This window comes from Balaenoptera borealis (assembly GCF_965194805.1).
Source record: "Balaenoptera borealis genome assembly, chromosome: 20".
NCBI lineage: Eukaryota > Metazoa > Chordata > Mammalia > Artiodactyla > Balaenopteridae > Balaenoptera > Balaenoptera borealis.
The window spans coordinates 4,258,505-4,286,026 of NC_138879.1; the positions used below are offsets into that span (position 1 = coordinate 4,258,505).

A 27,522-nucleotide genomic window follows, 5' to 3' on the forward strand; every position below is an offset into this window, starting at 1 on the left:
TCTTCAACAGTCAAAAACTGACCTCTATACTCTTAGGTCAACTGTAAGAGTAATTTAAGAATATGTTGTTTTATTTAAAAGAAATGTGCTTTGTCTCATTCATAAATGAATGTTAAAACTTATATCCTTATTTGATAACTACACTTTTAAAATTTTAATTTTAATGCAGAGTGCCCTAATTTTCTGGGACAAATTCAGTTTTTATATCATTGCTTTGTATATAGATTTAAAACTGCATCTTTTTTTTTACTCATATATCCATTAGAAGCATAATGTAACTTTAGTCACTGAATATTTATACTTACTATAACTAATGTCATGCTAAACTGAGGAAATGTCTGCTCTAAGCCTGTTTTATCATTTATAAAAAAATAATATTGGTACATTTCTCATGTGGTTGTTTTAGGAATAAAATGAGACAATGTATGTGAAGCACTTAACACAATGCCTATCATAAGCAAGCACCCAGTAAATATCAGCTATGATTACAAAAGACACAAAATTTTGTGGCACCATCCTCTAAAACCTTTTAACAAGGCATTGCTTTATTACAAAGAGGCATCTGATTCTCATTATTCTAATATTCTGGGTGTTTTGGTGTGTCATTTATTGATTACAAACATATACAGGTGTAGTATTCACATAAGGAATGATGTGAAAAACAGATAAGAGCGGCTTCCATTAGGAATACACACACTCACCAATTCACAAAAATCTCACCTGACCAATCTGAATCGTGTCAGTCAGTGACTTGGAAATGGGCAATTGTATAGAATTTTTTATTACATTTTAGTAATACCAGTGCCAATTTATTGATATACAGCTTTCTACATTTTTGAACAAAATAAATATTTTTGTCTTGGTAATTTTATCAAATACAGAGTACTTGCTCATAAAAGAAAGATCAAATCTTTAAGAATAAAGATTTGACGGATAAAGGAGATTGATAACCTCCACGTGTCCTCTCTCAATCCCACCTTCCTTTTATGAAATCAAATTTGTCCCTGAGACGTTGTCAATATCATACAAAAATTGTAGTCAACACCTTATTCTCACCTCCTCCACCTAGAAAATAAAGAGCATCTGACTCAAGCTAAAAGGGAAACTCTCCGAAGCCCTTCAGCGTGTTTTCTCAGATGCAGCCCCTTCACCCTCAGAACCGGCGGCGAGGGACTAGCCACTTAGGGCTTCGACTCTTGGCGCCGGGTATCTCCATGGCCGAATAAACCCCGTCTCATCTCCTAATTAATGTCTGAAATTCCACTTTCCTAAACTTTCCTTTTCTCACAGGTTTTGATATATATGAGGAACATAATTTTATAGTGTCCTTAGTCATTTGAAACAACACAAATGAAGAGCTTGATGACTTATTAGTTAAAAGAGTAAGGTAGGGCAATCGAAGGCACTGACGTTCGGATACAAGGACAAGAGTGAAAGAGTACATTTAAAAAGACGCACAACTCAAAGCTCATAGTATAAGGACATAATATCAATCTTTCAGGATTTGTCAAAAATTCCTAGGTGAATGGGTGAGACTGCATTTCTGGTTTCTAACTGTGTCTGTTCAATTTTACCTCCAAGATGACAACTATCTGGGGTCTTCTTTACTGTCTTGATCTCCCCCTAACTTCAGTCCAGGCCATTCTTTTAGCTTTTGATACAAATATACGTACACAGGCACACACGCATGCTGCACTGTTTTCTGTGGGTGTTTGGTGCAGGCTTACGTGATTTGTGGCTTTGGCGGCCTGACTTGGGTTTTGCCCTTGAGAAAAACTCTGGTTCTGATGTGTGTATCTAGTAAATGAAGCATATTAACGGCATAATTGGTACACGGTGGATCATGCCGTAACCCCAGATTGCACGGATACCTCAACAGTGAGCTGACTTAGAAACGGCACGTTGCACTTTGCCTCTGGTGACCTGCCCCCCCCCCCACCACCCCGCCGCAAACTGAGTCTTCCCTCCCAAGTGAGATGCCTAGAGTTGGGGTTGTCCGGTTCTTGGCGGCAGCTTTTGTTCCAAGCAAACATAATACGCTCACATAATAAAAACTGCGTGCTACTCCTAAAATAAAAAGTATTATCCTGGGGATTATCTTTGCTAGTCTCCTCCCCCTCCCGTGGGTACCACTGTATCAAAGCAAAGAGAGGCTTTGAAAGGTGTGAGGATATCCATTTCATCCACTGAATACAAAGTGCCCTTTGTCAGTTGGGAGGGTAGATAACATATAACCTTGTCCCACTTAAGCTGAACCTAGAAAGTAACTTATGGAGGATACTTCAAATGTCTAGGTCAAAACCTCAACTTGAGCTGAGATGAGTAGATAGTCTTTAGGACCAAGGAATGAATATTTGAACAGCAAAAAACTCCTTCTGGAGCAATACTAATAAAAATAACTAATTTCAGGTACCAAAGGAATTCTGGTATCCTGAAAGTGAGAAGCACATTATTCATTTCTCGGCTTCAGAGAGCGTCTAATGCAGAAAGGCATGTGTTCTTCTAAGGCATTTTGCTTCCAAAGAAGCTAGCTGCTTTCCCCACGGTTAGAGTGAAGAAAGATCTGGTTTGCCCAGGATTGTGGGGTTCTTGAGTCACCAGACTTTCAGTCTGAAAACTGGGGAAGTCCTGGGCAAACTAAGATGAGGCCCTGACAGCTTGACTAGATCAAATTGAGCTCTAGAAATAATATGGCAAAAAAGTCATCCTAATGGTCTGGTGTCACAATCATCACCTCTCAGCTGTTAACTCCATGGCTCCAGTCCTTCCAATAATGATTTTCTATCCCAGGAATATGTTATTCCATTTCCCATGGTCCCTATATTTTTCATTGTCACCTGGAAATCCACGTTCTAAAAATTGCTTAAATCCTAAAGTAAAACTAGTATTGAACTAGATGGCTTTCATTTTCTCAGTGTATTTACTTTTTGGTCTCTGACTACAGACGTTTTGAGTTAAAGTGAACATGGCCAGAAAAAAAAATTTGCTGCTGTCATATCTTTGCAGGTTTTATAATATTATACAGGAACTGTTTCATAGCCCTTTATAATAAAATGAGTTGGGTTTATTACATGCTAACAACAACAACAAAAGCACAAGTTGGACAGTAATTAGCTTGAGTAGACATTTATTTTATCCTTTTACTAGAAAAACAACTGTAATTTATGCTCCAGAAAATCTCATTCTTAAATGTTATGTCTGAGGTTGCTTTTCTAAACTGATGCTAATATTGTTATTAAGTAGATGGTCAGTGTGCTCTTGAGGCCTCTTTCCTATAAAGGACTTGGGGTTTACAGCTAATATGAGTCTAGAACTCATGTTTGCTCTTGTGTATGTTTGTAAACTATAGAACAAACTGGCCATTTCCTTCATGCATGAGCCCATCTTCTAATCTTTCCATCTGTCCATCCTTTCTCAAAATTCTCTTCCTGAGACAGATTTTATGATATACATTGCAAGGTAGATAACAGATAAGTTGTTGCACTTTAATAGCTAGCATTTGAAAGAGTAGTATAGAGGTCAAGCTTCTAGACCATATCCAGAGCCCAACCAGGAGGCACAAAATTCCCTTGAGGTCTGATTACTCTTCTGAAAGGCCTATGATACCACGTCCTCCCAATAAAAGCAGCTGGCCCATTCTTTGGTCCCTGCCTCTACTCAGTGTTAGCATTAGAATGCCATACTTCCCTTTATAGATCAAGTATCCCAGCAGCCAGCCCTAGACGGCTCATCAATTACTCTTTCCATAGACAACAGAATGCCTCCTTCAAGTCCCTACCCTCGGTTACAGTGACACTTCCACAAACTCTACCACTATTGAAAGACTGAATACAGAGTCAAACTTTAGCATTTGGTACATTTCATCAAACACCCCTTACCTTCATATATCGGGGAATGTCTTTCCTTGAACAATAGCAAAAAGAAAGAAAAATGCAAGGGCTCCACTAAATTATTTTGTTAACCAGTCCAACTGTGGTTAAATCCAAGAAATATGTGTCTTAGAAGGAGGTGTTAAAAGCACCCCTCAATCATACAAACATACACACACGTGTGTGTGCACATATACACACATACACATATACAGTGAGACAGGGTGAATTTTCGCCAGTATTTTCCATTTCATCATACATATCAAGTTTTCCTTACTGGGAGTGGTAAGCTTTCCAGAAAAAACAGAAGCACTGTTTTAGCACTCCACTATAAATTTTCAAACTTTTACCTGCAAATATTTTAACGTCATCCATTTCTAATGTGTTGTCTGCAGGTGTGTGTCAGCAGGCTTGATATCTCAGAGTAACTGTCTTGTCCCTGAAAGAATCCAGCCAATGGCACTGAGACATGGCATAAAGGCTTGTTTCCTGAGCTCATGGTGTCATATCAGGTATTTTCTGTTTACATTTTTTTAAATAAATAAATAAATTTATTTATTTATTTATTTTTGGCTGTGTTGGGTCTTCGTTGCTGCACACGGGCTTTCTCTAGTTGTGGCGAGGGGGGGCTACTCTTCGTTGTGGTGCGCGGGCTTCTCATTGCGGTGGCGTCTCTTGTTGCAGGGCAAGGGCTCTAGGCACATGGGCTTCAGTAGTTGTGGTGCAACGGCTCAGTAGTTGTGGCTCGTGGGCTCTAGAGCGCAGGCTCAGTAGTTGTGGCGCACGGGCTTAGTTGCTCCGCGGCATGTGGGATCTTCCCAGATCAGGGCTTGAACCCGTGCCCCCTGCGTTGGCAGGCAGATTCTTAACCACTGCGCCACCAGGGAAGTCCCTGTTTACATTTTTTATAGTGCAAGGTAGATTATTATAATTTGCCCAGATTTTATCCATGTATGTATACTTTCAACTGCCTCTTCAGTTATAAAGTTATCTTTTACTAAAGTACTTAATAATTCTAGTAAATGTACTTTAGCCAAGAAGCCACCATTTATCATAAGCAAGCCCCCCATTCACCCCTTCATCTTGTTGTCCTCTAACATCCCCTTGGAATGGGATATAAATATGCAACGTTGATCATTTGCTACTGGGTCCTTGAGAGTATATGAGGTTCAAGGGAGCAGTCAGTATTGACAGGGGACAAAAAACACCAGAGTTAAGGTATTTGGACCAAAGGGACAAGTAGCTCTCTCTTCTCCCAGAAACAAGTTGGAAATAAAAGTAAATTAGTTCTGAAAAGAATATACACATATCATATGTACGTTGCCTATTTAACCAAGCACTGAGATTCGGTATCAGGTCCAACCACAGGCAGTTGGTAAAACTTAGTGATATAACTAACGTCGAAATAACTTTTGGTGTCAAAAGAGTGAGACATGTGACCCAAAGCACATATGTATCAATACCTCTTTGGATGAAGGATATTGAAATAAAAAAGAGAAAAACCTAACGACATTAATAGCACGATTATCTTCTACTCTCTTTAGCTTTATTGAAGCCAAAAGATCAAGGAACTGTTTCTGCTGGCAATATATAAGCATCTTATAAATTTAATAAATTCAGGTAACCAATTTGTTATACAAATCTATGTCATGTATACAAATTGAGTACACAGTAACGTTCAAAGAGCTGATCTTGTAGCCTCATCATTAAGACAAGAAAAAGGCTGACTGGCTCATAAGATTGTATAGTCCAATCTTGAAACACTGGTTGCCTGCTTCCTGTGTGCAGGCTCTACTCTCTGAGATAGAGTATATTCTCAATGTTAAAATAATAATCAGAATGATTAACAGCTTCTAGGTAGTGGTGTGGACTCCTTCCCACATACACACCCAGTGCATTAACCCTCACACTTCAAACCAGTCCAGCAAACACAAGAATACATTGAGGGAAGGAGAGATGATCACTGGGAAAATAGTTCCACATAGGAGGTTGGAATCTGCCTCCAGGGAAATGGCTTATTGTAAATACCAAGTCTTGAATGCCACCATTTCTGTACCATCATGCTCTATTTCTGATGGCTTAACCATAGTCCTGAAACAATATTGGCAACAGTGGTTGTTCACAGGGCACAAGTAACATGGTGCTAAGAGGTAGAAATGATCAACAATATCCTTTGTGGTATTCTGGGGATTTCTCAAGAAGTTTGCACCCTGGTCAGAAGTCTTTTGGTCTCTTTGGCTATTGTAGGGCTACGCAGAAAATGAAATTATACCCCTTAAGGTAAACCAACCCTTCTGAAAAGCCAACCCCCAAACACATTCATATAATAAACATTATGCTATTCCTGACATTTTATGTTGAAAATTTATTTATTTACTGAAAACAAGCAATGGAAAAGAACCCAATTAACAAGACCTGGGAAAGTACATTTCAAGTTGATGACTCGTCCCTCCTCTCCCTCTCTCTCTCATGATGACAGTTACACATGAGCTGCGGAGAAACCAATGTTATAAGAACTTTTTGTTTGTTTATTTGTTTGCTTTGTTTTGTTTTCAAATGACAAATAAAACTAGGAAAATATTTGAACTTAGGTATTAGAGAGTTTTGTGATTCATCCTGTAGATTTCAACAGTTGATCTGGTTTCCCTGCCATCAACCATAAAGGTTATAAATATCTTTTAATGCAAGATTACTGATGGAAATACGGCACTCACATATATTTGTGTGAGCATGAGTGTGTATTTACACACAACTTAGTTCTAATTAGAACACCAATAGCGTCTTTAAATCTTTCAAACATATTCAGACTAGCCTTCTTTGGCAAAGGATTTTTAGCAGGCTTGGAGTAAACACCATGATTTTTATTACATAACAAAATTATATCACTGGAAATGCAATCTGCAATACTGTAGAGTGATTTAAGTATTAAAGTATTATATTTAAAATCTTTAACAGATTGTTAACAAATTATTTAACAAAATTTCAGTATTTCGGCATAATGACAAATTCTACACTAAAGCCTTGTGACTATTGATCAGTAAAAGACACATCGGTTGTGAGATTCCTAAGGATGAGTCTCGTTCAAGGTTTCTCATCCTGGGCACTAATAGCACTCTCTGTTCTAGAGGGCTGCCCTGTGCACTGTAAACAGTAGCAGTCACCTTAGTCTCTGCCCAGAAGATGCCAGCAATGCCCCTCCTCCACCCCAAGCCGTGGCAACAAAAATGTCTCTAGTTGCCAAACATCCCCTAGGGAGCAAAATCACTTACAGTTGAGGACCACTAGTTGAATGAAATACAAAATAGAAGTGTTTTTTGTCTGTTTTTTCTCAAAGTCTTTAGAGATAGAGTTTATAAACGCATCTAAAAAAGTTTACGGGCACCGTGTTTCCAGGAGTATAGAGGTAAGCACAAATGGCATTGGGTTTTTTTTCAACTTGAGATATTAGATTAAAATTCAGAGAGAAAATACTGGATGAGGGCAGATACATAGTAGGACAAACTCCTTAAAGTAGGCTCAACACGTTTTAAAAAGACTTGAGTTGAAGGTCTCTTTACATTTCACAAGAAGTGTGAACTGCAAATTCTAAGTGCTGGTTTTGACAGTAGACCTCATGGTTCCCAAGGACAAGCTGCTGCCTTCTTATCCAAACAAGTTTTAAGAGTGAAGAGGCAGAATTCAGGTGAGACTAAAACAGAACAAACCAGATGAACAAAAATACTATCTTGGTTATTCACAGATTCTGAGAGATGGCTTGTAGGGATATGGAGCTTGGAGAGGACTGTAGAAGAAAGCTGAGAAGACGCTCACTAAGAGTGAAGTGAATTGAAGGCTGAAGGGAAGGGTACTCATGCTCTCCTTGTGTGCTTGACATCTCAGCTATATTTTAGGAATGCAGTGCTGTTGCAGATGAATGCAATCTCTTTTCTGGCCCAATGCCCAGCAGTGCTCCACATAGAATACAGTGCTCAATAAATGTTTGCTTATTTTGGTAAACAGGAGAACCTAGCTAGGAACCCCATGCCTTTCCATTTGAAGAGTCCTAGGCAGGAAGTATAATATCCATTAGAGTTAAGACAGTACGGTACTGGCACAAAAACAGAAATATAGATCAATGGAACAGGTTAGAAAGCCCAGAGATAAACCCACACACATATGGTCACCTTATCTTTGATAAAGGAGGCAAGAATATACAATGGAGAAAAGACAGCCTCTTCAGTAAGTGGTGCTGGGAAAACTGGACAGCTACATGTAAAAGAATGAAATTAGAATACTCCCTAACACCATACACAAAAATAAACTCAAAATGGATTAAAGTCCTAAATGTAAGGCCGGACACTATCAAACTCTTAGAGGAAACCATAGGCAGAACACTCTATGACATAAATCACAGCAAGATCCGCTTTGACCCACCTCCTAGAGAAATGGAAATAAAAACAAAAATAAACAAATGGAACCTAATGAAACTTAAAAGCTTTTGCACAGCAAAGGAAACCATAAATAAGATGAAAGGACAACCCTCAGAATGGGAGAAAATATTTGCAAATGAAGCAACGGACAAAGGATTAATCTCCAAAATTTACAAGCAGCTCATGCAGCTCAATATCAAAAAAACAAACAACCCAATCCAAAAATGGGCAGAGACCTAAACAGACATTTCTCCAAAGAAGATATACAGATTGCCAACAAACACATAAAAGAATGCTCAACATCATTAATCATTAGAGAAATGCAAATCAAAACTACAATGAGGTATCACCTCACACCAGTCAGAATGGCCATCATCAAAAAATCTACAAACAATAAACGCTGGAGAGGGTGTGGAGAAAAGGGAACCCTCTTGTACTGTTGGTGGGAATGTAAATTGATACAGCCACTATGGAGAACAGTATGGAGGCTCCTTAAAAAACTAAAAATAGAATTACCATACGACCCAGCAATCCCACTACTGGGCATATACCCTGAGAAAACCATAATTCAAAAAGAGTCGTGTACCACAATGTTCATTGCAGCTCTGTTTACAATAGCCAGGACATGGAAGCAACCTAAGTGCCCATCAACAGATGAATGGATAAAGAAGATGTGGCACGTATATACAATGGAATATCACTCAGCCATAAAACGAAATGAAATTGAGTTATTTGTAGTGAAGTGGATGGACCTAGAGTCTGTCATACAGAGTGAAGTAAGTCAGAAAGAGAAAAACAAATACTGTATGCTAACACATATAAGTGGAATCTAAAAAAAATGGTTCTGATGAAACTAGGGCCAGGACAGGAATAAAGATGCAGACACAGAATGGACTTGAGGACACGGGGGGGGGGGGAAGGGGAAGCTGGAACAAAGTGAGAGAGTAACATTCACATATATACACTACCAAATGTAAAATAGATAGCTAGTGGGAAGCAGCCACATAGCACAGGGAGATCAGCTCGGTGCTTTGTGACCACCTAGAGGGGTGGGATAGGGAGGGTGGGAGGAAGGCTCAAGAGAGAGGGGATATGGGGATGTATGTATACATATAGCTGATTCACTTTGTTATACAGCAGAAAGTAACACACCATTGTAAAGCAATTATACTCCAATAAAGATGTTTAAAAAAAAAAACAGAGACACCAGAGAGCTTGCTGTCTTCTCCGACATGAAGACACAGCAAGAAGACTGCCATCCATCAGCCAGGAAGAGAGCCCTCAGCAGAAACCAACCATGTTGGCACCTTGATCTTTGACGTCAAGTCTCCAGAACTATGAGAAAATTAATTTCTGTTGTTTAAGCCACTCAGTCTATGGTGTTTTGTTATGGCAGCCTAAGCAAGACAGACAACTCTGTGAATAAATTACAAGCCATCGATTACAAAACAGAAGCAGACTCTTTGGTTAGCAGGGGGAAGGGTGCAGGGAGGGATAGTTTGGGAGTTCGGGGTTGACATGTACACACTGCTGTATTTAAAATAGATAAGCAACAAGGACCTACTGTATAGCACAGGGAGCCCTGCTCAGTATTCTGTAATAACCCAAATGGGAAAAGAATTTGAAAAAGAATAGATACATGTATAACTGAATCACTTTCCTGTACACCTGAAACTAACACAACATTGTTAATCAACTATATTCCAATATAAAATTTTTTAAAAGCCATCGAATTGTACATTTTAAATGGGTAGATTTGTATAGTGTGTGAATAAAGCTGTTTTAGAAAATGAAAAAAAAAAAGAAAGCAGCAGCTTTTCACCAAAACCATGTGCCACTGATATTTGAAGACAGGACAAAATTTCTTTACTACCAAAAGATATAAGGGACTGTCTGGGACTGTCCTTCTCATACTTTTCCTCAGGGAGGTCCTAACACCAAATCTGCAGCAATTTGATATCACAAGAGTTCATCCTCACATTTCTTAAATGAAGAGATCGTCACTAAACTTTTATGTGTGTGTATGTGCTATGAAAATGGGAAACAAAAGGCAAGTTTATAAGACCATCTATCTTATTAGCTAGTTTATAAGGTCGCTAGAAGTTTCAGTTATTCAATGTCAGTTTATGGAAAATTAAAAATGGAGCACATGGGTTGCATTCTGGCATCACTGGACTTGACCAACAGTTACCGGGAACCCAAGCAAGACACCGAGAATTAAGGAGAAGCAGCATGACTCCTAATCAGCAGATACAATATAAAGCTGGTGTTACTGCTGTATTCAGTTAACTAGAGAAGATAATTTATAAGCAAAATATTGAGGACTTCATAGAGAGAAATTTCACAGGATTTCATACATGCTTCAAGGATCAGTGGTTTCCCACTGCAGTGCCAAAATATCCCCAATCCTTACTAGAGTCTAGAAAATACATTTTCCCTCTCCTGCCTCTTTTCCCAAAAGTTTTCCACTTCGTTCACTACCATTCAGCCACTTTGGTTTTCTGCCACTTCTCTTCTAGCTTCAAGATTTTGTATTTGCCATCCTTCTCCCTAGAATGCTCCCCCCACAAATTTTCCACATCTGGTGCCTACCTATCATCTGATACGCTTTTAGCTCAAATGTCCCCCCTCAGAGAAGGTTTCTCATCTTGTCCTCCCAGCTAAAGTTTTCACCCACCCACACCCATATTCCCTATGGCTCACCCTCAACCCCATTATCTGGCTTTATTTTTCTCCTAAAATTTATCGTCATCTGAAATTACCTTAACATTTATTTGATTACATGTTTATTGCTGGCCTCTGCTGGAATGTAATCACCGACCATTCAGGAATGTTGGTATATGTGTTCTCAACCCTTAACAGGAAGTAAAAACCATATCTTTCAGAAAGTTGAGCTGAAATCTAGTGGTATCTAGTGTAGAGAGGAGTGAAGATCTCTTTATTGTTATATTAAACTCTTATCTGGAGTAACACGGAACAAATAGTATATAAAGAGAAAAATATTCCAGATCAAGCAATACTAGGCTTGACTAATACAGAGATGGCTTTAGGATTGTCCCCTGTGAGCCTCACCCAGAGGCAACATGAACATTACCCATGGCCTTGATGAACTATAAGAACAGTTTTCAATTTTCTATAAAGGAAGGGGGCAGTAGGGCCCAAGCTCCAGTGAACTCTGACCCACTATCCTGAGCATTTGTGTAACCTACATCAAGAGGTTTCCCCTTTCTGCCTTAGTCCCTGAAAAATATGATTTAACAAGTAACTTCTCTTTAATTTCATCACCATAACAGTTAGGCAAAATCTGGTGAGTTTGACCCATTTATGAGATGAAAAGGAATAAAAGAGCAGTGGTAAAATGGAAACAGACATTAAATATGAAAAAGCTGGATCTAGAGGTACTCGAATTCATAGAAATAATCTGCTTTACTGATAACGTTTCAGAAGTGCTACTAGTTAAAAGATAAGACTCTAAGCTGAACCTTTAACTGGGCCTCTACAATTCAAAAAAGCCAATAGAAAAGTTTGTTGCAACTGCAGGCAGATAGCTGAGGAATTAGAAGGCCATCTTGGCTTGTGAAAACAGACCACAACAATAAGTACTTTGATAAAAACTCTGAAAGAATCTTTATACTTCAAACTATATGCTCTGAAATCATGCACATTGCCTTTATGCCCTGACAAACGTATCTTCGAACAAAAGGGATTCTGGGGCTTGTGGGAGAGTAAGATAGTCAGTGAAAAAGAAATGTATCAGAACGATGGTGCAGAACTGAAAGGGGAAGCCCCTGTGAACAGCTGTAGGATCCCGTTTACAACAAGCAGCTGGAAGGGAGTGTAAGGATGTCTGAGAAGTTCCAATTGTTCTAATCAGCCATGAGAGAGAGGGAGGCTGAAATAGTGTGCTTTCTCACTGTGAATAACTGCTTAGGTCTTGATGAAAGCTGCACCTTGGGGAGGGGCTTTGGGCAGAAGACGAAGAAAAGCTAAGCAAACTGTTTGAAGAATCAAAGTAGAAATTTAAGTTGAATAATTTATTTCCCACCAACATTTCATATCCAGCGACTTTGGCTTTGGCTAAATGATTGGGTTTAGGCTATTATTCTTGTAATTAAACTCACTTAAAACATTTGCCCTGTTATCTTTATTTTTCAGCCAAATAATTTATGCCTGGAATATACTGAATTAGTCAAATCAAATTAGCAAGCATTTACAGAATGATTCTAGATCCTAAACTCTTGAATAGCTGAGGTCATCTCTGGTTTTGTTCATGATGTGTCCTCTCAATAAGGACGATGTAGTACACACTTACTATAGAACCGCTGATTGAATGAATAAATTGATTAATTAGTTTTTATTGCCAGTCCATGTGTTTTCCAGATTTACATCTCCCTTAATTAGATGAATTTCCCTATGAGGTTCTGGAACTATGACCACAAATGCACAGTAAAATTGAGGCAAGTCCATTTGGTAACTTCTCACTCTATTTAAGTAGCATTTTTTTTTCTTTTTCTTTTTTTTTTTTTTTTTTTGCAGCTAAGAAAAGAAATTTAAAGGCATCTGTCAAGAGCAGAGGCAATTACTAGAGCATTTAGATGTAGCAGTATACAAAAATGCATCTCTAAGAAAGCTCTGACCTTCAAATATGGAGGGACTCACTTACTTGGCATTAAATTAACTAATGAGAAGTTCACAGGCATCTGGGTCCAAGAGATGTATCAGAAGGAGGAGCATGATTGCTCATTTAATTAATTACCTAATTAACATTTCAAGACTAGAGCTTTTGGTGGGACTGTCATGATATTTGAAGAACTTCACTATTATTTTTTTTTTTTCGAAATGAAACTGGCTCTCAGTATGCGGTTACTCATAAAGAAAGGGAAAATTTTTAGGATAGCCATGGGTATTTTTAAAAATGGTGCCCATTAAAGAACATAATATTGATGCAATTTTCCAGGGCTGGTTTCAGTTTTCCCACCGAGTGGTAATTAGGTCATTGGGCCAGTCCTTCTCTTGACTGACCATTATGATTTCACCAGGTTTGCTTCTAAAAATAGTCTTTTGTAGGAATTGTTAGTCACTATCAGCTTTTCCCTGAGTTAATTTGGCTTTCACTTAAGGTGCCCAAAAGCACCTCCCTGGAAACTTAAGTTTTCCATGTGTTCACAGAACAAGTATATGCTAATTCACCCTACCACAGTTTGGATTTTCTACAGTTCTGATTTGGCTGAACTAGCAGTGGAAGATTATTTTGTAGTCCTCTGGCTTCCCTCTGGGGACAACCATTGGCAAGCATTGCCTTCATGCGGACACTACCTCCTGGGAATAGGGAAAGCACCTGTGTGATACTTAAGAGTATTTGTCCTAAACCAATTTGACTTGAATCTGCCCCCTGGCCTGCTGTCTCATCCCTGCCCCCTGCTTTCTTTAAGGAGTTACACTTAAAGTTCTAAGAGCTCCTTTCTCAGGAGAGGTGCCTGTGTTTTCACAGGAGATTAGTGGGAGGCCAGCTGGGAACAAAGAAATTGGTATCACAGAGAGCATGGTCTACCTTAGATTGAAGCCAATTGAACTGAAATCACCCCAGGAAGTTCTGTATGTAACAAGTCAAGGTAACTACTACCATACAAGTTGATTCAGAGTTGTGGTACAGTGTGAGGGTTAGAGATTTAGGTATTCCTGCTTCACTCCTAACTTCAGTTAGGTGTCTCCTATTCCTTGTATCCCCCCAAATCTAAAAGAAGTTAAATCTTCAGTCGAAGGAACACAGAGCCAGAAGTCAGGAGACCTGCCTTTTAAGTATGCCTAGCTTATTCACTCTTATCACAAAGATTTTTAAGCTCCTAATATATACTAATTGCTAAAATATCCCTTAACTCTGCCAGTACTCCATCCTCATCTATAAAATGACCAAACGTAAAGAAGGAATAATACAGTTTTGTGAAATGGCTTTGCAAATTAAAGCAGCAGTTTTTAAATCAGGGTGCTCAGTGTCCTAGGGGTCCCTGAGACCATTTGGAGTTGTCTGAGAAAGCAAAAGTATTTTTTATGATAATGTAAAGAAATGACTGGCCTTTTCCCCCTGTGTTGCCATTTGTTTTGATAGTGCAGAAGCAGTGCTGGCACCTAAATGTTAACTGTCCAGACAGTGGCATCAAACCATACTTATCATATTTTTCCCTGCTACGGGTTCATAATAAAAAAAGAAAGAGAAAAGGCCAGGATCATTTAAGAAATCCTTCATGAAGCAATAAAAATTATTAATTTTATTAAATCTAGAATTTGGCAAACATGTCTTTTTAATAATGTGTATGATGAAATAGGAGGTAGGCATAAAGCCTTCTGTCTACAGAGGAAAGGAAATACCCTTGTATGATTCTCTGAGTTATGAGCCGAACTAGTCACGATTTTTTATAAACACCATTTTTACTTGAAAAAAGGCTTAAAAATATGACTATTCGGACTTGAGTATTTGGCAGACAATTTGTCAAAAAATGAATGAAGCAATATCTCGTGATGTTGATTTGCATTTCCCTAATGACTAGTGAACTGGGCATCTTTTTAATGTGTCCATTGGCTATTTGTATGGTCTTCTTTGGAGAGATGTCTATTCAAGCCTTTAGCCCATTGTTAAATCAAGTTTTTAGTTTGTTTTTGTTGGCTTGTTTGTTTGTTTTGCTACTGAGTTGCAGGAGTTCCTTATATATTTTGGAAACTAATCCCTTATCAGATATTTTTACCTCATTCTGAAGGTTGCCTTTGTTTCCTTTGTTGTGTAGAAACTTTTCAGTTTGATATAGTCCCACATCTGTTTTGCTTTTGTTCTCTCTGCTTTTGGTGTCATATCCATGAAATCATTGTCAAGACCAGTGTTATGAAGATTTTCTGTTATGTTTTCGGCTAGGAGTTTTAAAGTTTGAGGTCTTTTGTTTGAGTCTTTACTCCATTTTGAGTTGATTTTTGTGTTATGGTGTAAGAAAAGGGTCTAATTTTATCCCAAGTCTGTAGAATGGCTATTATCAAACCACAACAACAACAACAAAACAAACAAACACAAGACAACAAGTGTTGGCAAGGATGTGGAGACACTGGAACCCTTATACACTTTTGTTGAGGATACAAAATGGTGCAGCCACAAGGGAAAATACCATGGTGGTTTCTCAAAATATTAAAAATAGAACAACCATATGACCCAGCAGTCCTACTTCTGGGTCTTTATCCAAAATAATTGAAATTGGGATCTCAAAGAGATATTTGCAATCCCATGTGCACTGCAGCGCTATTCACAATAGCCAAGATGTGGTAACAACCTAATTGTCCATTGATGCATGAGAGGATAAAGAAAATGTGGTATATACATACAATGGAATATTATTCAGCCTTAAAAAAAATCGTGCAATATGGATAAATCTTAGGAACATTATGCTAAGTGAAATAAACCAGTCACAGAAGGAGAAACACTGCATCATTCCATGTTCTAAAAATAGTCAAAATCATAAAAGCAAAGAATAGAATGCTGGTTGCCATGGGCTAGGAAGAGGTGAAAATACGGGCTTGCTAATCAAATTTCAGTTAAATGAGACGAATAACTTCTACAGATTTGCTGTACAACATTGTACCTATATATAACAACACTGTTTTTGTATACTTAAAAACCTATTAAGAGTGTAGAGTTCTTACCATTGTTCTTACAATCAAAAATATAAATAAATAAAGTGAACCGGTCACTTCAAGAAAAACAAAAGGTGGTATTTGTTGTCCATGATAAAATGTAAGCTCTCAAACAAGAAGTCGAATTTTGGAATACTTATTTCCCTCATCATGAGCATGTCAGTTGCCCAATATTTCAATACTCTTTTGATGTGATCAGCGATAATAGTAACAGATGTGATTATTTAATATAATGAAATATGTCATTGTTTAGAGGATCCACATAACTTGGTGAACCAATGTTCTCCTTATGACCAATCTACAATGTTAGAAAATCCTGCAGGGCTAGAAGGTCTATTCAATGATTTTTTTTATAAAACACTGTACAAAAATTTTATTGATACTATTTCACACTCTATGTTGCAATCAAATTTTAAGACACTACCTCTTCTAGAGTCTTGGTATAGTATCAAAGAAGAAATACCCATAATTATCTGACAAGGCTATTAAATTATTCCTCCCTTTCTAGATACCATCTTTATGTGGCCAGATTTTCTTTCTATAATTCAACCAAAACAAAATGTAGAAACAGAATGATCACAGAAGCAGATATGAGAATTCAGCTGTCTTCTTTCAAGCCAGACATTAAAGAGATTTCCAAAAATGTAAAACAATGCCATCTTCTTATTTGGGGAGGAAAATATAGTCATTTTTCATTAAAAATATGTTACATAGTCTGGCATGTAAATATTTATTATTGCTATTGTAAATACATTAACAAATATTTATAAAGATTCTCTTTTAATTTCTAACATGATGAATATTAATTGATATTGCCCAAACAAACAAAAAGCTCTTTAGTCTCAAAGGTTTTTAAGAGTGTAAAGGGGTCCCAGGACCAAGAAGTTTGAGAAACACTACTTTAAAGCGAATGGTTTCTACTTCTTCTCTCTGTTGGTAATACTAACAGAGAGCTTAGAAGAAGACACTGGGAATTCAAAGACATCCTGGAGGATGGATGTCCAAGTACTCAGTCTCTGCACTAGCTCAAGGTTCACCAGGTTCATTACTGAATCAGGTTGGATCTAGCAGTAAACCATTATAATTACTGGTAATCAGCTTTCAATATCTTATTTGTACTAATTTCCCCAGTTCCCAAGGGTACATAATTCTCTTTTCTTTTCCCATTTGGCTTCTTAATGACAATTACATATTGTTTTGTAAAAGGCAGGGGATATTCCCCACAATCCATCAAAAACAAAGCCAGTTTGCCTTGACAGCTACTGAGGGCATCACTTGTTTGAAGTGCTGCTTTCTTCTACTTCTGAATAGCTCTGGCTCTCCTTTTTGGAAGCAGTTGAATTTTCCACAAGTACACATGTGTTAATATTAAGCCTTAGAGCTTCAGGATGTCCTGAAAATATTTCTATTCATAGTGTTCCACATCCAACAAGTTGAGGATTTTTACAATCCAGCTATTAGAAGTGAAATTGTTTTCATGCCTGGATCTATCTTATTTTGTGCAATTAGCTCAGAACCATAAATAATAAGCTTAGTTGAAAAGTTAAACATTCACTGAAGTGTGCCATTGTTAAACTTAATAAATAGGTATTGGAGACCTACTAAGCACAAGACCCTACATCTAAGTTTCCATTTAATCCTTTCAGCACCTCTCATTCTTCTGAAATGGGCATTGTTATTTCAGTCTTACAGATAGCAGAGCAGAACCACAGAGTAAGAAACCTGCAGAGCCAAGATTAAAAAAGATTAGTGTGCCTTCAAATTGATAAGATCTGTAGGTAACACAGTGTGGATACAGCAGAATAGGAAAAGATTTAAAGTAGCAAACCAGTTAGGAAGACATAACATTGTCCCAATGAAAGGCATTATGATGAAATTCTATTACTGTTTTTCTTTTCTCTCTTGAAGAAAGATTCAGAAAGTTTTCACATATTTTCCTGATACAATCTCTCAACATATGGTCAACAGAGTTGGCAGTATTAGTTCAGAAGGACTCTCAAGTTTGGTGTTTCCCATTTATTATTGATTTGTAAATAACCCTTGAACAACTGCTAGGAACAAACCAAACAATTTATGTTAGATCAGGTGCTGTGGCTTTTGCATTTTAAAAAAGTCAACAATCAATGTATTTTCACTCAACACTAATATAACAATCAACCTTCACCTTCCTGACTAAAAATCTCAATCTGTATGTTTTTGTTTTCTTCTTCCTCAGATTCATAAACTGAAGTCTGAGGAGCAAAAGCCAAGCCTTTGTTTTGAACTCCATTAACAAGAGATCTTGAATACTGAATCACTATCTCTCTAGGGGTAAAGAGTAGAATTTAGTAATTTAGTATAGGTCTAATCTCAAGTATGGAAAGGAGATGTCAATAGAATGAAAGATCCCATTCCCTTTTTCATGTTTAAAGTGTGATCTCATTTGAGTATGATATTCCCATTTGTTGAAAAAATAATAATTTAGCAAAAATGCTTATAGAAGAGAACCCAAATGTTTCTAAGTTTCCAAATTTGGATTTTAAAATGTAGTAAATATTTTAAATCACATTTAAGTGTCTAGCAGTTTTTGAAAAATGATCAAGTTGCTCTACTGCATAAGACCGTCCTGGATTTCCCTCCAGGTTCAGGATAAAGTCGCTATTCTTGCATCTTAGCCAAGAGGTGACATGCTGCTGCCCATGCTGGCTCCACGGCCTCAGGTCTCCTTGGACCCAGCTTGTCCCTTCCTCTCTCACCATACTGGTTTATTTCTATTGCCTAAATATGAGGTATTATTTCACGTTTATCTGCTCATGCTCACCCTGCTTCTCTATTTTGGAAAGTTCTCCCTCTCCCCAGTTTTGTCTGACTGCAGGAACACACATATTTCCTGAGATTCACCTCAAGGGCCATCTGCTGACATGAAGAACCAAGCCTAGAAGCCAGGAGAGTCTATGAAATCTTTTTCTGACAAGCCTCCTATCGCCATCCTGCCCTCAGCCACACCTGAGCACATTTCTTCCTGTTGGCTGTAAATGTGCCTGAGTACTCCATCAGAGCCCTTCTTCTAACACTGACAAGTTTACATCCATGTTTCTCCCCATATATCTATCAACCTCTCAAAGGCAGAGACCTATTTTGTTGATCTTCTTATCCTGGGCATATGTGACAAGAGTAGGCACATATTAGGCATTCGGTAAATATCTGTTGAACAAATGCAGAGATTTCTTTCAGTCCAAAGACATTCCCCATTTGCTTAAATTTATGTAATACACATTAATCAGTATTCTGACTGATTTAAAAAGGTAAAACAAACACTGAGATGGAACCCAGAAATTCTGATCTGTGATCACTGGGGGAACTGATTTTTTTTAATTAGTTGATAAAAATAGTATAATTTGAGGAATAAATGTGATTCAGAAGCTAACTGTTATCTTAGTTTGAATTACATTCAAAACTGAGTTGAGAGGGCAGACAGCAGAAGCAAGAAGAACTACAATGCTGCAGCCTGTGGAGGGAAAACCACATACACAGAAAGATAGACAAAATGAAAAGGCAAAGGACTTTGTACCAGACGAAGGAACAAGATAAAACCCCAGAAAAACAACTAAATGAAGTGGAGATAGGCAACCTTCCAGAAAAAGAATTCAGAAGAATGATAGTGAAGATAATCCGGGACCTCAGAAAAAGAATGGAGGCAAAGATCCAGAAGATGTAAGAAATGTTTAACAAAGACCTAGAAGAATTAAAGAACAAACAAAGAGAGATGAACAATACAATAACTGAAATGAAAACTACACAAGAAGGAATCAATAGCAGAATAACTGAGGCAGAAGAACGGATAAGTGACCTGGAAGACAGAATGATGGAATTCACTGCCATGGAACAAAATAAAGAAAAAAGAATGAAAAGAAATGAAGACAGCCTAAGAGACCTCTGGGACAACATTAAACACAACAACATTCGCATTATAGGGGTCCCAGAAGGAGAAGAGAGAGAGAAAGGACCCAAGGAAATATTTGAAGAGATTATAGTCGAAAACTTCCCTAACATAGGAAAGGAAATAGCCACCTAAGTCCAGGAAGCGCAGAGAGTCCCAGGCAGGATAAACCCAAGGAGAAACACGCCGAGACACATAGTAATCAAATTGACAGAAATTAGAGACAAAGAAAAATTATGGAAAGCAACAAGGGAAAAACAACAAATAACATACAAGGGAACTCCCATAAGGTTAACAGCAGATTTCTCAGAAGAAACTCTACAATCCAGAAGGGAGTGGCAGGATATATTTAAAGTGATGAAAGGGAAGAACCTACAACCAAGATTACTCTACCCAGCAAGGATCTCATTCATATTTCACCGAGAAATCAAAAGCTTTACAGACAAGCAAAACCTAAGAGAATTCACACCACCAAACCAGGTCTACAACAAATGCTAAAGGAACTTCTCTAAGTGGGAAACACAAGAGAAGCAAAGGACCTACAAAAAAACAAACCCATAGCAATTAAGAAAATGGTAATAGGAACATACATATTGATAATTTCCTTAAACGTGAATGGATTAAATGCTCCCACCAAAAGACACAGGCTCGCTGAATGGATACAAAAACAAGACCCACATGTATTCTGTCTACAAGAGACCCACTTCAGACCTAGGGAAACATACAGACCGAAAGTGAGGGGATGGAAAAAGATATTCCATGCAAATGGAAATCAAAAGAAAGCTGGAGTAGCAATACTCATATCAGATAAAATAGACTTTAAAATAAAGAATGTTATAAGAGACAAGGAAGGACACTACATAATGATCAAGGGATCAATCCAAGAAGAAGATATAACAATTATAAATATATATGCACCCAACATAGGAGCACCTCAATACATAAGGCAACTGCTAACAGCTCTAAAAGAGGAAATTGACAGTAACAAAATAATAGTGGGGGACTTTAACACCTCACTTACACCAATGGACAGATCATCCAGACAGAAAATTAGTGAGGAAAGACAAGCTTTAAAGGACACAATAGACCAAATAGATTTAATTGATATTTATAGGACATTCCATCCAGAAACAGCAGATTACACTTCTGAAGTGCACACGGAACATTCTCCAGGCTAGATCACACCTGGGTCACAATCAAGCCTTGGTAAATTTAAGAAAATTGAAATCATATCAAGCATCTTTTCTGACCACAATGCTATGAGATTAGAAATCAATTACAGGGAAAAAACCATAAAATACGCAAACACATAGAGGCTATAAAATACGTTACTAATAACCAAGACGTCACTGAAGAAATCAAAGAGGAAATCAAAAAATACCTAGAGACAAATGACAACGAAAACACGACGATCCAAAACCTATGGGATGCAGCAAAAGCAGTTCTAAGAGGGAAGTTTATTGCAATACAAACCTACCTGAAGAAACAAGAAATATCTCAAATAAACAATCTAACCTTACACCTAAAGGAAGTAGAGAAAGAAGAACAAAACAAAACCCAAAGTAAGTAGAAGGAAAGAAATCATAAAGATCAGAACAGAAATAAATGAAATAGAAACTAAGAAAACAATAGCAGAGATCAATAAAACTAAAAGCTGGTTCTTTGAGAAGATAAACAAAATTAACAAACCTTTAGCCAGACTCATCAAGAAAAAGAGGGAGAGGACTCAAATCAATAAAATTAGAAATGAAAAAGGAAAAGTTACAACGGACACCAAAGAAATACAAAGCATTATATGAGACTACTACAAGCACCTCTATGCCAATAAAATGGACAACCTGGAAGAAATGGACAAATTCTTAGAAAGGTATAACCTTCCAAGACTGAATCAGGAAGAAATAGAAAATATGAATAGACCAATCACAAGGAATGAAGTTGAAACTGTGATTAAAAATCTTCCAACAAACAAAAGTCCAGGACCAGATGGCTTCACAGGTGAATTCTATCAAACATTTAGAGAAAAGCTAACACCTATCCTTCTCAAACTCTTCCGAAAAATTGCAGTGGAAGGAACACTCCCAGACTCATTCCACGAGGCCACCATCACCCTGATTCCAAAACCAGACAAAGATACTACAAAAAAAGAAAATTACAGACCAATATCCCTGATGAATATAGATGCAAAAATCCTCAACAAAATACTAGCAAACAGAATCCAACAACAAATTAGGAGGATCATACACCATGATCAAGTGGGATTTATCACAGGGTTGCAAGGATTCTTCAATATACACAAAGCAATCAATGTGATACACCATATTAACAAACTGAAGAATAAAAAACATATGATCATCTCAATAGGGGCAGAAAAAGCTTTTGACAAAATTCAACACCCATTTATGATAAAAACTCTCCAGGAAATGGGCACAGATCTACCTCAACATAATAAAGGCCATATATGACAAACCCACAGCAAACATCATTCTCAATGGTGAAAAACTGAAAGCATTTCCTCTAAGATCAGGAACAAGACAAGGATGTCCATCTCGCCACTATTATTAAACACAGTTTTGGAAGTCCTAGCCATGGCAATCAGAGAAGAAAAAGAAATAAAAGGAATACAAATTGGAAAAGAAGAAGTAAAACGGTCACTGTTTGCAGATGACATGGTAGTACACATAGAGAATCCTAAAGGTGCCACCAGAAAACTATTAGAGCTAATCAATGAATTTGGTAAAGTTGCAGGATACAAAATTAATGCACAGAAATCTCTTGCATTCCTATACACTAACAACGAAAGATCAGAAAGAGAAATTAAGGAAACAATCCCATTCACCACTGCAACTAAAAGAATAAAATACCTAGGAATAAACCTACGTAAGGAGGTAAAAGAGCTGTACTCAGAAAACTATGACACTGATGAAGGAAATCAAAGATGATGCAAACAGATGTAGAGATATACCAGGTTCTTCGACTGGAATAATCAATATTGTGAAAATGACCATAGTACCCAAAGCAATCTATAGATTCAATGTAATCCCTATCAAATTACCAATGGCATTGTTTACAGAACTAGAACAAAAAAAATCTTAAAATTTGTATGGAGACACAAAAAGACCCCGAATAGCCAAAGCAATCTTGAGGGAAAAAAACGGAGCTGAAGGAATCAGACTCCCTAACTTCAGACTATACTACAAAGCTACAGTAATCAAGACAATATGGTACGGGCACAAAAACAGAAATATAGATCAATGGAACAGGATAGAAAGCCCAGAGATAAATCTACGCACTTATCGTCAACTAATCTATGACAAAGGAGGCAAGCATATACAGTGGAGAAAAGACAGTCTCTTCAATAAGTGGTGCTGGGAAAACTGGACAGCTACATGTAAAAGAATGAAATTAGGATGCTCCCTAACACCATACACAAAAATAAACTCAAAATGGATTAAAGACCTAAATGTACGATCAGGCACCATAAAACTCTTAGAGGAAAACATAGGCAGAACACCCTATGACATAAATCACAGCAAGATCTTCTTTGACCCACCTCCTAGAGTAATGGAAATAAAAACAAAAATAAACAAATGGGACCTAATGAAACTTCAAAGCTTTTGCACAGCAAAGGGAACTATAAACAAGATAAAAAGACAACCCTCAGAATGGGAGAAAATATTTGCAAATGAAGCAACGGACAAAGGATTAATCTCCAAAATATATAAACAGATCGTGCAGCTCAATACTAAAAAAGCAAAGAACCCAATCCAAAAATGGGCAGAAGACCTAAATAGACATTTCTCCAAAGAAGACATACAGATGGCCAAGAAGCACATGAAAAGCTGCTCAACATCACTAATCATTAGAGAAATGCAAATCAAAACTACAATGAGGTATCACCTCACACCAGTTAGTATGGGCATCATCAGAATATCTACAAACAATGAATGCTGGAGAGGGTGTGGAGTAAAGGGAACCCTCTTGCACTGTTGGTGGGAATGTAAATTGATACAGCCACTATGGAGAACAGTATGGAGGTTCCTTAAAAAACAAAAACTAGAATTACCATATGACCCAGCAATCCCACTACTGGGCATATACCCAGAGAAAACCATAATTCAAAAAGACACATGCACCCCAATGTTCATTGCAGCACTATTTACAATAGCCAGGTCATGGAAGCAACCTAAATGCTCATCGACAGACAAACGGATAAAGAAGATGTGGTACATATATACAATGGAATATTACTCAGCCATAAAAAGGAATGAAATTGGGTCATTTGTAGAGACATGGATGGACCTAGAGACTGTCATACAGAGTGAAGTAAGTCAGAACGAGAAAAACAAATATCATATATTAACGCATATATGTGGAACCTAGAAAAATGGTACAGATGAACCGGTTTGCAGGGCAGAAAAAGAGACACAGATGTACAGAACAAACATATGGACACCAAGGGGGGAAAGTGGCGGGGTGGGGTGGTGGTGGTGGTGGTGGTGGTCGTGTGATGAATTGGGAGATTGGGATTGACATATATACACTAATATGTATAAAATGGATAACTAATTTTAAAAAAAAGCAGCATTGTGAAATTAACTCTACTGGCTGTACAAACTTTATTGTTTTTTTAAATTAAAGTATTTAGTGCTTTAACTAAAAAATATGGGATTTTATGCTTAAAAAGGCCAGTGTCTAGGGCAAGGAAAGTACTTGATAAATATATCTTGAATGAATTAATACGTGAGCTGATGAATGAATGAAAGCAAATAAGTCTAAACTATTCCTCTGAATTTACAGATAATAAAATTGATATCCAAGTAGTTGCAGAACAATGACAAATAATCCAACATCATGGCTCTTGGGTCAGTATCTACTGTGTGGTATGTATATTATAAATACTATAATGATTTTGGGGAGATGAAGCACAGAGTCAGGGACATAGAACCTTGGTGCAGGACAAGAAACATTTATCATAAACTTAATAGGGACCTGGCATTTTGCTTTGTGCTGCAGATACAAAGAAGGAATGAATAAGCCAGAGTCTCTCATGAATACAGTCTCACAGAGGATAAATACCAAACACATATTTATAGTGCAATACGATACATAAAGTGTTAGCAAAACATGAATGAGGGAGCAATTCCACCTGTGGGTAAGAGAGGGGTGAAGGGAATGCTACAGGGAATAGAAGACAATGGAGCTGCCTCTTGAAGAGCGAGCAGGTATTCTCCAAGTAGATGGGATGGGGAACCGCATTCCAGGCAGAAGACACAAATGCTAGCTCTTCTGATGCCATTGAGATATTGGAGCCACATAACAAAGTGCTGCAAGAACAGAACCAAAGCTGACCTTGGCCAGGGCACTACTACCGCACAGTGGAGAGAAGCATTGTTTCCCTCTCTAGCCACTCCAGAGTGGAAAGCCAACATGCCAGGAGCTCTGAAGAATCTCAGGAAAGTACAAACAAAGGAAAGCCATCTGTGTGAAGGGGATGGGCCCTTCCTTCCCTGTGGCTAACGTGTCAACACACCTAGGTTGGAAATACCTCACCTGAGCTGAGAACAGGAGACAGCCAGTAATGCACTATAAACTCTAGGTCGATGCCATATTATTGCTTCCTTGCTAATTCACTTATTTTATTTATTTTGCTTGATTCATTTTTGCATAGGTTCTTTTTGTAATTTTTTGGACATTAATATTTTAATTCACAGACAGCATTCCTTATTCCAAGGGGTAAAAAAAGCTGGGATTTTAATGATATCAGTACATGCTGGATATCAAAATTCGTGTTTCACCACAGCCTTAGATAGGAAAACATTACACTGATGTGGGTTGCTCTCTAGGCTTGATCATATCCACCATTAGACGTTTAGGAATCCTGAGTTGAGAAAGGCTGCACAGAACCACTACCGTACATTGACTACAGGTAAGTCGTCTCAGTGATGCACTCATCCCTTCACTAGAAGTGGGGGCCTGTAGTGAATCACCTCACCCAACTCAGTTCCCGAATAACCACAGGAAGTATGAGATCACGGAGTGTGAGAGGCAGGAGGAGAAAACAACAGATTAGGATAAAAAAATTTCAAAATGGACATTGGGATAAAGGAAGTAGATATCTGAGACAGCAAAAAAAAATGACCCAGAGAGCTAGAGGAAAGAAAGTTACATAACAAACCATACAGGAGATTAACAAGAAGTTTCCCCAGGTCTATTATTGCCTTTGTCATCTTTATCACCACCACTACCGGCACCATCATCACCATCATCAGGTAGTACTGCCTAGTGGTTAAAGCCTCAAGAGTAGTTTTCCAAAGCACTTCCTACTGTTAGCCTTGAAACCCTCTAATTATTAGACCCTCCAAGTCTCAATTTTCTCATCTATAAAATGGCGAAAATAATAGCATTATTATTTTCAAGAGCTAACTCAAGAGCTGTTTCGGAGAATCAAATAAGATCACTCACATAAAGCTTCAGCACAGTACCTGGCCACAGAATAGACTCAATAAATTCCATTGTCATCACCACCATTAAAAAAATCCCTGATTGCCAGTTTTGTGTAGTACTAGGCAATTCAAGGAGGGAGTCATGTATCTCAGACCAGACATCTTGTGATGCTCACCCAAGAGACAGATGGATATGAATTATCGATGGGACTGCTTTTCCACCATGTGGAAATTGGTTTAAATAAACAGGGATATTTATATTCTCCAAAGCATTTCTTGGATTTTCTACAAAATAGCAATGAAAGGCATTTTTTTCTTCATAAAACATTATAACTCTGGGCAGTTTGAGAAATTAAAGAAGTTGGAGGGTTTTTTTTGTTTTTTTTTTTGTCCACTCTGCCTTGATTTTTTTTTTAACTCTAATACACACTTCTTCTTGGGCAAACTCCAGCCAGACAGATATCTGCCATTCCATTATTGTTTTAAAGTGTTAGCCCCAGACACATAAGCATTGTTGGAATGCAATGGAAAAAAAATCTTTTAAATCTCAAATGGGGTAATGAACTGCAGCCAGAAGCTAATTGTCCTGAAACTTGAGCTTTTATAACATGTTACTACTGTAGTGGGACCACTCAGCACTCCTTTGGTGGGGTTGTTGTGTAATTGGTAGTAGATTACGTTGCAGACATATTAAAAAAAAAAAAGATGTCAAATCAGACATTTATGCTTATTACTGTAGACCTCAGCATAATTCTCAAAGCAATCAATGCATTTCATCCATTAAGCTATTGATCGGGGGTATTAATTCATATAATGTTTAACTACTCACTGTGGACTTTCTCTCTGCCAACTTTCTTCCCCCCAAGAAGTCCTGAAGTGTGGCCGCTCCTGTCAAAAGAAATGAGTCATTAATAAGAACCAGCAAGGCCAGAGGTGAGCTAGAAGCCGGGCCATGGTGAATAAAGGCTTCTCATTCTTTTTATTCGGTGCTGAATTATATGTGCAAAAGGAACAAATCACCCAGTAGGATTTTACCAAGAGTCTGAAAGAAACACGAAGAAGGGTATATCCATCAAACCTTTGTATTGAATGTTTGGATGTGAGAATCCTGTTTATTTTCAGATTATATATTTGGTAGTCACTTTAGAGTCAATAGTAACAGGGACTTTAAGTAATACCCCAACCGAACTGTAAACTCACAGGGGGCCAGG

The 27,522-nt window shown here is 37.7% G+C and overlaps 1 long non-coding RNA gene across 1 annotated transcript in view; it reads right to left on the bottom strand.

Moving 5' to 3' along the window:
* Window positions 1–1,600: 1,600 nt before the first annotated feature.
* Window positions 1,601–27,522, bottom strand: part of LOC309619193 — a 306,317-nt gene continuing 280,395 nt past the window's right edge. The window contains exons 2-3 of the long non-coding RNA XR_014238815.1: window positions 27,141–27,199; window positions 1,601–7,557 (exon numbers count right to left, since the gene is read on the bottom strand). This is a non-coding gene — a long non-coding RNA (uncharacterized lncRNA). The remainder of the gene's footprint in view (window positions 7,558–27,140; window positions 27,200–27,522) is intronic.